We start from the raw sequence: 7,377 nt of genomic DNA, 5'->3' as shown, positions 1-7,377 counted from the left end.
TCGGATCAGAAGATTGAGGGTTAGAGTCCCTTCGTGGTCGTTTTTGGCCAATGGTCACACAATCTGCTTTACATTCAGAGTGGAAAAAGTCTTTTCCAATACTCTTGTAGTCCTCACTTTCTCATTACTAATCATTAATAAAGTGGAGTACATACTGTAAACTCATTCAGGTTGCATCTTCAGTCTAACTACTTGTGCATTTTAGTGGCATTAAAAAGTGCTTCTATGCCGACGCACTGAATATGTAATAGGTTTGCAGAATTTTGACGTGACAGAATGGGTTTTTAGCTGAAGTGTGTGTAGAAGAACTGCAAGGTGTGTGCCTATGTGTGCATAGAGTGCTACATGTGTAAAGTCTGTATGATTTGGGCAGTTAAAGTGCTGATTTTGCCTCCGAGTAAGAAAAGTACTACAAAAAATGTATAAAGGATCGGCACATTGGCTGCCTTTGCTGATGCCCCCGTTGCCTAATTTGTAGTGCAATGGTTAAGTTGCAGAGTGTGGTTTAACTTGGTTAGGAGACTTAGTACCTCTTTCCGTGTCCTACTGATGATAAGGATGGCTTGATACCATTTTCTAAGCCCAGTATATTGAGAAAAGAAGTAAGTGAAGAAGAAGTGTGGAGTCGAAAGTGGTTCTCCAATTTCTCTCCACTTGCTAAAATTGCAAAGTCTCCATTATAGCATAGAAGAGAGCGTTAAAGTCGGGGATGGAAGAGGATGAAAATGGGAAGTTTACTTATAGAGAGAAGTGAGAAATGCCCTGTGTGCACACACCGGTGTCTGACCATAGAATACATTTAAATAATGCCTCTAGAAAAGAGGTATGCATGTGTGCCTCAGTGGCCTAATGGATAAGGTACTGGCCTCCTAAGCCAGGGATTGTGGGTTCGAGTCCCATCTGAGGTGATAACAAAAATCCTCCCTCTTTCTTTTCCAGAAAATTAGGTAGATTTATTACATGCTTCCTCTCAGAAGTTTATGAGGGATTAGGTACTTTGAAACTGTCCCGTTTTACTTGTGTACACTTCACAGTCATGTTAGTGTTCTGAAACTGCAAAGTAGATTTTTAAATGCCTATTTTTGTGAGATGCATTTTCGACCGGCCAGAACATATTCCTTTGGAAAAAATGATTTGAATTGGATTGGTGTGAATCTTGTTTCTAGAGGTGGTGACAGGCTTTCAGCTACTTAAATAGGTCAAGCCAGGATTCATAAAACGTATACAACCTATGTGAGTGTGAAAAATTAGCATATGCAGGAAGGAGCAATTTGTCCTACTTTCAAAACAGTTTCACTCCATGTCTGGAAACTTCCAGAGCTATGTAGAGAATACAAATGAGCTTTAAACGCATGAGGAAAGAGGTTTGTATGCAAAAAGGAAAACAAAAGCATATCGTACTCATAAAATACTCAATATATAGATTCCAAAAAAGTGCTTCCAGAGAAAAGAGCTGAAAGAACACTATGGGATGTAAACCTGAATACCTTTTTAATAATATGTTCTCCATCCATGCATACCACCTACATGATAAAAATCATCTCAGGTGAACGGATGACCTCGTGGCCTAATGTATAAGGCGTCTGACTTCGGATCAGAAGATTGAGGGTTCGAGTCCCTTTGTGGTCGTTTTTGGCCAATGGTCACACAATCTGCTTTACATTCAGAGTGGAAAAAGTCTTTTCCAATACTCTTGTAGTCCTCACTTTCTCATTACTAATCATTAATAAAGTGGAGTACATACTGTAAACTCATTCAGGTTGCATCTTCAGTCTAACTACTTGTGCATTTTAGTGGCATTAAAAAGTGCTTCTATGCCGACGCACTGAATATGTAATAGGTTTGCAGAATTTTGACGTGACAGAATGGGTTTTTAGCTTAAGTGTGTGTAGAAGAACTGCAAGGTGTGTGCCTATGTGTGCATAGAGTGGTACATGTGTAAAGTCTGTATGATTTGGGCAGTTAAAGTGCTGAATTTGCCTCCGAGTAAGAAAAGTACTACAAAAAATGTATAAAGGATCGGCACATTGGCTGCCTTTGCTGATGCCCCCGTTGCCTAATTTGTAGTGCAATGGTTAAGTTGCAGAGTGTGGTTGAACTTGGTTAGGAGACTTGGTGCCTCTTTCCGTGTCCTGCTGATGATAAGGATGGCTTGATACCATTTTCTAAGCCCAGTATATTGAGAAAAGAAGTAAGTGAAGAAGAAGTGTGGAGTCGAAAGTGCTTCTCCAATTTCTCTCCACTTGCTAAAATTGCAAAGTCTCCATTATAGCATAGAAGAGAGCGTTAAAGTCGGGGATGGAAGAGGATGAAAATGGGAAGTTTACTTATAGAGAGAAGTGAGAAATGCCCTGTGTGCACACACCGGTGTCTGACCATAGAATACATTTAAATAATGTCTCTAGAAAAGAGCTATGCATGTGTTCCTCAGTGGCCTAATGGATAAGGCATTGGCCTCCTAAGCCAGGGATTGTGGGTTTGAGTCCCATCTGAGGTGATAACAAAAATGCTCCCTCTATCTTTTCCAGAAAATTAGGTAGATTTATTACATGCTTCCTCTCAGAAGTTTATGAGGGATTAGTTACTTTGAAACGGTCCCATTTTACTTGTGTACACTTCACAGTCATGTTAGTGTTCTGAAACTGCAAAGTATATTTTTAAATGCCTATTTTTGTGAGATGCATTTTCGACCGGCCAGAACATATTCCTTTGGAAAAAATGATTTGAATTGGATTGGTGTGAATCTTGTTTCTAGAGGTGGTGACAGGCTTTCAGCTACTTGAATAGGTCAAGCCAGGATTCATAACACGTATACAACCTATGTGAGTGTGAAAAATTAGCATATGCAGGAAGGAGCAATTTGTCCTACTTTCAAAACAGTTTCACTCCACATCTGGAAACTTCCAGAGCTATGTAGAGAATACAAATGAGCTTTAAACTCATGAGGAAAGAGGTTTGTATGCAAAAAGGAAAACAAAAGCATATCGTACTCATAAAATACTCAATGTATAGATTCCAAAAAAGTGCTTCCAGCGAAAAGAGCTGAAAGAACACTATGGGATGTAAACCTGAATACCTTTCAATAATATGTTCTCCATCCATGCATACCACCTACATGATAAAAATCATCTCAGGTGGACGGATAACTGCGTGGCCTAATGGATAAGGCGTCTGACTTCGGATCAGAAGATTGAGGGTTCGAGTCCCTTCGTGGCCGTTTTTGGCCAATGGTCACACAATCTGCTTTACATTCAGAGTGTAAAAAGTCTTTTCCAATACTCTTGTAGTCCTCACTTTCTCATTACTAATCATTAATAAAGTGGAGTACATACTGTAAACTCATTCAGGTTGCATCTTCAGTCTAACTACTTGTGCATTTTAGTGGCATTAAAAAGTGCTTCTATGCCGACGCACTGAATATGTAATAGGTTTGCAGAATTTTGGCGTGACAGAATGGGTTTTTAGCTTAAGTGTGTGTAGAAGAACTGCAAGGTGTGTGCCTATGTGTGCATAGAGTGCTACATGTGTAAAGTCTGTATGATTTGGGCAGTTAAAGTGCTGAATTTGCCTCCGAGTAATAAAAGTACTACAAAAAATGTATAAAGGATCGGCACATTGGCTGCCTTTGCTGATGCCCCCGTTGCCTAATTTGTAGTGCAATGGTTAAGTTGCAGAGTGTGGTTGAACTTGGTTAGGAGACTCGGTGCCTCTTTCCGTGTTCTGCTGATGATAAGGATGGCTTGATACCATTTTCTAAGCCCAGTATATTGAGAAAAGAAGTAAGTGAAGAAGAAGTGTGGAGTCGAAAGTGGTTCTCCAATTTCTCTCCACTTGCTAAAATTGCAAAGTCTCCATTATAGCATAGAAGAGAGCGTTAAAGTCGGGGATGGAAGAGGATGAAAATGGGAAGTTTACTTATAGAGAGAAGTGAGAAATGCCCTGTGTGCACACACCGGTGTCTGACCATAGAATACATTTGAATAATGTCTCTAGAAAAGAGCTATGCATGTGTGCCTCAGTGGCCTAAAGGATAAGGCACAGGCCTCCTAAGCCAGGGATTGTGGGTTCGAGTCCCATCTGAGGTGATAACAAAAATCCTCCCTCTTTCTTTTCCAGAAAATTAGGTAGATTTATTACATGCTTCCTCTCAGAAGTTTATGAGGGATTAGGTACTTTGAAACGGTCCCATTTTACTTGTGTACACTTCACAGTCATGTTAGTGTTCTGAAACTGCAAAGTAGATTTTTAAATGCCTATTTTTGTGAGATGCATTTTCGACCGGCCAGAACATATTCCTTTGGAAAAAATGATATGAATTGGATTGGTGTGAATCTTGTTTCTAGAGGTGGTGACAGGCTTTCAGCTACTTGAATAGGTCAAGCCAGGATTCATAAAACTTATACAACCTATGTGAGTGTGAAAAATTAGCATATGCAGGAAGGAGCAATTTGTACTACTTTCAAAACAGTTTCACTCCACGTCTGGAAACGTCCAGAGCTATGTAGAGCATACAAATGAGCTTTAAACTCATGAGGAAAGAGGTTTGTATGGAAAAAGGAAAACAAAAGCATATCGTACTCATAAAATTCTCAATATATAGATTCCAAAAAAGTGCTTCCAGCGAAAAGAGCTGAAAGAACACTATGGGATGTAAACCTGAATACCTTTCAATAATATGTTCTCCATCCATGCATACCACCTACATGATAAAAATCATCTCAGGTGGACGGATGACCGCGTGGCCTAATGGATAAGGTGTCTGACTTCGGATCAGAAGATTGAGGCTTCGAGTCCCTTCGTGGTCGTTTTTGGCCAATGGTCACACAATCTGCTTTACATTCAGAGTGGAAAAAGTCTTTTCCAATACTCTTGTAGTCCTCACTTTCTCATTACTAATCATTAATAAAGTGGAGTACATACTGTAAACTCATTCAGGTTGCATCTTCAGTCTAACTACTTGTGCATTTTAGTGGCATTAAAAAGTGCTTCTATGCCGACGCACTGAATATGTAATAGGTTTGCAGAATTTTGACGTGACAGAATGGGTTTTTAGCTGAAGTGTGTGTAGAAGAACTGCGCAGTGTGTGCCTATCTGTGCATAGAGTGCTACATGTGTAAAATCTGTATGATTTGGGCAGTTAAAGTGCTGATTTTGCCTCCGAGTAAGAAAAGTACTACACAAAATGTATAAAGGATCGGCACATTGGCTGCCTTTGCTGATGCCCCCGTTGCCTAATTTGTAGTGCAATGGTTAAGTTGCAGAGTGTGGTTGAACTTGGTTAAGAGACTTAGTGCCTCTTTCCGTGTCCTACTGATGATAAGGATGGCTTGATACCATTTTCTAAGCCCGGTATATTGAGAAAAGAAGTAAGTGAAGAAGAAGTGTGGAGTCGAAAGTGGTTCTCCAATTTCTCTCCACTTGCTAAAATTGCAAAGTCTCCATTATAGCATAGAAGAGAGCGTTAAAGTCGGGGATGGAAGAGGATGAAAATGGGAAGTTTACTTATAGAGAGAAGTGAGAAATGCCCTGTGTGCACACACCGGTGTCTGACCATAGAATACATTTAAATAATGCCTCTAGAAAAGAGCTATGCATGTGTGCCTCAGTGGCCTAATGGATAAGGCACTGGCCTCCTAAGCCAGGGATTGTGGGTTCAAGTCCCATCGGAGGTGATAACAAAAATCCTCCCTCTTTCTTTTCCAGAAAATTAGGTAGATTTATTACATGCTTCCTCTCAGAAGTTTATGAGGGATTAGGTACTTTGAAAATGTCCCGTTTTACTTGTGTAAACTTCACAGTCATGTTAGTGTTCTGAAACTGCAAAGTAGATTTTTAAATGCCTATTTTTGTGAGATGCATTTTCGACCGGCCAGAACATATTCCTTTGGAAAAAATGATTTGAATTGGATTGGTGTGAATCTTGTTTCTAGAGGTGGTGACAGGCTTTCAGCTACTTGAATAGGTCAAGCCAGGATTCATAAAACGTATACAACCTATGTGAGTGTGAAAAATTAGCATATGCAGGAAGGAGCAATTTGTCCTACTTTCAAAACAGTTTCACTCCACGTCTGGAAACTTCCAGCGCTATGTAGAGAATACAAATGAGCTTTAAACGCATGAGGAAAGAGGTTTGTATGCAAAAAAGAAAACAAAAGCATATCGTACTCATAAAATTCTCAATATATAGATTCCCAAAAAGTGCTTCCAGCGAAAAGAGCTGAAAGAACACTATGGGATGTAAACCTGAATACCTTTCAATAATATGTTCTCCATCCATGCATACCACCTACATGATAAAAATCATCTCAGGTGGACGGATGACCGCGTGGCCTAATGGATAAGGCGTCTGACTTCGGATCAGAAGATTGAGGGTTCGAGTCCCTTCGTGGTCGTTTTTGGCCAATGGTCACACAATCTGCTTTACATTCAGAGTGGAAAAAGTATTTTCCAATACTCCTGTAGTCCTCACTTTCTCATTACTAATCATTAATAAAGTGGAGTACATACTGTAAACTCATTCAGGTTGCATCTTCAGTCTATCTACTTGTGCATTTTAGTGGCATTAAAAAGTGCTTCTATGCCGACGCACTGAATATGTAATAGGTTTGCAGAATTTTGACGTGACAGAATGGGTTTTTAGCTTAAGTGTGTGTAGAAGAACTGCGCAGTGTGTGCCTATGTGTGCATAGAGTGCTACATGTGTAAAATCTGTATGATTTGGGCAGTTAAAGTGCTGATTTTGCCTCCGAGTAAGAAAAGTACTACACAAAATGTATAAAGGATCGGCACATTGGCTGCCTTTGCTGATGCCCCCGTTGCCTAATTTGTAGTGCAATGGTTAAGTTGCAGAGTGTGGTTGAACTTGGTTAGGAGACTTAGTGCCTCTTTCCGTGTCCTACTGATGATAAGGATGGCTTGATACCATTTTCTAAGCCCAGTATATTGAGGAAAGAAGTATGTGAAGAAGAAGTGTGGAGTCGAAAGTGGTTCTCCAATTTCTCTCCACTTGCTAAAATTGCAAAGTCTCCATTATAGCATAGAAGAGAGCGTTAAAGTCGGGGATGGAAGAGGATGAAAATGGGAAGTTTACTTATAGAGAGAAGTGAGAAATGCCCTGTGTGCACACACCGGTGTCTGACCATAGAATACATTTAAATAATGCCTCTCGAAAAGAGCTATGCATTTGTGCCTCAGTGGCCTAATGGATAAGGCACTGGCCTCCTAAGCCAGGGATTGTGGGTTCAAGGCCCATCGGAGTTGATAACAAAAATCCTCCCTCTTTCTTTTCCAGAAAATTAGGTAGATTTATTACATGCTTCCTCTCAGATGTTTATGAGGGATTAGGTACTTTGAAACGGTCCCATTTTACTTGTGTA

The 7,377-nt window shown here is 40.1% G+C and overlaps 2 non-coding genes across 2 annotated transcripts; both read left to right on the top strand.

Moving 5' to 3' along the window:
* The first annotated feature begins 835 nt into the window (after positions 1 to 835).
* TRNAR-CCU (transfer RNA arginine (anticodon CCU)) lies at positions 836 to 908 on the top strand. Its single transcript has one exon. It is a non-coding gene; the product is annotated as a tRNA-Arg (tRNA).
* A 5,412-nt stretch (positions 909 to 6,320) lies between these two features.
* On the top strand, positions 6,321 to 6,393 carry TRNAR-UCG (transfer RNA arginine (anticodon UCG)). The gene has a single exon. It is a non-coding gene; the product is annotated as a tRNA-Arg (tRNA).
* Positions 6,394 to 7,377: the final 984 nt, after the last annotated feature.

This window comes from Triturus cristatus, chromosome 4_1, assembly GCF_964204655.1.
Source record: "Triturus cristatus chromosome 4_1, aTriCri1.1, whole genome shotgun sequence".
NCBI lineage: Eukaryota > Metazoa > Chordata > Amphibia > Caudata > Salamandridae > Triturus > Triturus cristatus.
Note: the sequence above shows the minus strand (reverse complement) of the source record. Positions and strands in the feature narration are given on the sequence as shown.